Genomic DNA, 3,145 nt, shown 5'->3' with positions numbered 1-3,145 from the left:
CCCCACCCCGAGATCATGATTGACGATCTAATTTTGGAAAGGTGCTCAGGGACCTGAATTTTAACAAGTGCCAGGTGATTCAGCCAAAGAGGGGCCTAGGATAATTCAGGCTTGTCTGCCATTTGGCGGGACGGACCCATGTGCCTCATCCCCTAAGAGATGCCCAGAGGAGAGCTGGGCCTGCCCAGTGAGGGGGCTGCTCTGGGCTCCATGCCCCTCTGGCCTTTCACGGACACTCACACTCTTATCACTCAAATGTCTCACACTTTGGAGTAGCTAAAGATGGTGACCTATTGCCTTTCTTTACACATTCAGATGCTGGCGATCTGCCTCCTCCCACAGCCCCAGGTATGTCTACTTGTTTTTTTCCTGGTCCAGACACCATTCTAATATAGTGCCAATGGTGAGGATGATCACAAATACTTCAAAACGCACTGCTCTGAGCCCTTCACACATTCAAGTCATTGAATCCTCACAATAGCCCCTTGAGGTTGATTCCCTAGTCTCATTTTTCAGCAAGGAGAACTGAGACCTAGAAGGTCAGTAGCAGACCCGGGCCAGCAGCCTGGTTGAACCCACAGCCTGGCACTGCCTTCAGAGTTCATCAACCCCACAGGTGCCTTCCCGAGCCCAGCTGTCTAAACACTAGGTGAAAGTCAAGCAAAGATGGGAGGCCTCTTATTCAGATTACTGTTAATCCTCATGGCAATCCTGTAAAATAAAAATAAATTGTACCCTGATTTTGTCGATGGGACCCTTGAGATTCAGGATGGTTAAGTAACTTTCCCCAGACCACTCAGCAAGTCAGTGGTGGGACCGAGGGTGGACACTCCTCTGTGGGGCGCCAAAGCGCATGGTGTTTGGATGCTTATGGCCTGTGTCCACTTTCAAAGATCTGGTCATTTAATGATTGAATAGTATTTATAAAAACCAAAAATAAAATAAAAGGTTAAAAAAGGCATCCAACCAACATAGGCACGGTCAGATCTGCGGTTCTGGAAAGGAATGGACGGCTTTCTGTCTTCCTGCAGAAGAGGCCTCCCAGGTCTGCTCAGCAGTTCTGCACAATGTAACGTATTGATTAGAGAGGGCGAGCAGCCTAACCAAGTTATCTCGACTGAAAAGCACCACAACTGGAGTTTCCAAACCCCGTGTCTGGCCTTTGGGATGCACCTGACTGTCCCACACGTTCTCTGAGTGTACACACGTCCCCCACCAACAGCTGCATGTCCTTCGGGTGCTTGCCTGGAGAGCCTTGATGTGTCTGGGTGATGGGGGGGTGAGGCAGCTACAGTTAGGTGTTGGGGTAAGCGCAGAGGGAGGACTACAGGTAGTGTCAGGGCCAAGGGCAATTGACATTCAACTGAAGGTGCACTTATCTTTATGGAATTCAGCTAATCTAAATGACGCATGGATGATGGAGAGATGAGGGAGATAATGGGGAGCCAAAGGACTGCTACTGGCTCTCTGATGCTCTCCCCAAAGTCAGTGGTTTAAAACAACAGCCATTTCATTATCGGTCATGGTTTTGTGGGCCAGGAATTTGGGCAGGGCTCAGCTGGCAGATTCTTCTGCTCTACCTGGAATTGAAAAAGTCCACCTGGTGGCACTCACCTGCTGGCTGGTCTGATGTGGCTTCACGCGTGTACCTGGTACCTTAGTGGGGCAGCTGGGCGGCCAAGGGCAGTCAAGGCCTTCTCTTGTTCCACGTGAATTTAGGTCTCTTCCAGTGAAAGGGTCAGTCTTCTTACAAGGTGGCTCAGGGCTCCACCAGTGAGCCAGTGTTCCCAGAGACAGACAGTACAACTTGGCAGTCTCGTAAGCACAGAGTCAATCCTGCCATGTTCCATCAGTCAATGCAGTCACAGAGCCCATCAGATTTAGAAGCTTATCTGATGACAGGATGCCAAACAGTTTGTGGGCTTTTATCTCTCACAATAGTGTAGAGGGCATTCACTCCGCATTAGCAGATTTTTCTCAGTTTGCAGTAAGTACTTCTGAATGCCTCTTAGGAAACCCTTTACATTTCACTGCCTTGTAAGTGAAGCTAACTGTTTCCCCTTGGACATCATCCTTATCTCCTTTTTCTCTCTCCTTTCTAGGTCTTTCCACAGCACCTCAGGATCTTGTAACAGGTAGTCACTTGTTTCACATTAAGAATTAACTCCATTCTAAGAGAGTCATGATGCCAGACACCACGTGGTGTGGCCAGGAGGAACCGGAGGGAAAGACGGGCTTGGTGTGAGGGAGGGACTCGCCTCTCTGGCCCCACCCGGTTCGAGGATGGCTACTTCCCTAAGAGACCAGAACCGGGAGGGCCCTTGGATGGAGAAGCCCCTCGATCCTCATCCCAGTCTTGCTGAGGGACATGACACTAGCATTTCTGTCACTCTGCAAATGCTGACCTTTTGAACCAGAGGAGCAGATTGAGAAGGGAAATGAGTGTCTGCTCAGCCAGAGTTTGGAGGAGGGTAGTCACAGGCTTTAAGAGAATGTGACTCAGTTCACGTGAGCCTACCTGCTTGGGATACAGACTGCAGCAGGTAAGTAGCTGTCCATCATCTGCTACTGACAGGGATTTCAGCGTCGTGGTGACCAGGTCACAGCTGTGGTAACCTCCAAAAGCAATCAGCAGAGGGACTAGGGGACAGCTGGGAGTGTCTCCAGTCCTTCCCCCCTCCTCGTTCTCCCCCTCCCGCTTCCATCTCTCTCACCTCTCCCTCTCCCATCTGCCCCTTCCTTTCTCTTCCTGTTCTCTCCCTCCAGCCCTCCCTCCAATAGCCACTCGTGCTTTTGCAGGAAAAATCTAAAATCTGTGGGATTCTATAAGCAGTTCAACTCAGCCTGGGTGGGACACAGAAGTATTCAGCAGCTTCATAACGTAAAGCCTAGGTCAATCAAGCATGCTGCACTTCCAAATGTCTTCTAAAATGTGCGCCTTCCTCGCCCGCTCCTTCTCCCGCTGTCTCCTGCTGCTTTAGGAACGAATGCACGTGTCTGTGTGTTTGCAGGCTCTCTAGCTATACAAAGACGCAGCGAATGGGAGGGAGCGGGGTTTCACTGTGGCCTTGGCTGACGCTTGTGGATCCCAAACCTGACCAACTCCATCTCAGAGTGGGGACCAAGCGGAAGGAAATGCCAACGA

The 3,145-nt window shown here is 50.5% G+C and overlaps 1 protein-coding gene across 1 annotated transcript in view; it reads left to right on the top strand.

Moving 5' to 3' along the window:
• Positions 1-3,145, top strand: part of LOC101644335 (deleted in malignant brain tumors 1 protein) — a 93,031-nt gene that overhangs the window by 39,684 nt on the left and 50,202 nt on the right. The gene's annotated exons all lie outside the window — the stretch shown is intronic.

This window comes from Echinops telfairi, unplaced genomic scaffold (assembly GCF_000313985.2).
Source record: "Echinops telfairi isolate 266 unplaced genomic scaffold, ASM31398v2 ScPeMD7_70;HRSCAF=299, whole genome shotgun sequence".
NCBI lineage: Eukaryota > Metazoa > Chordata > Mammalia > Afrosoricida > Tenrecidae > Echinops > Echinops telfairi.
This window is presented reverse-complemented; position numbering and strand designations above follow the sequence as displayed.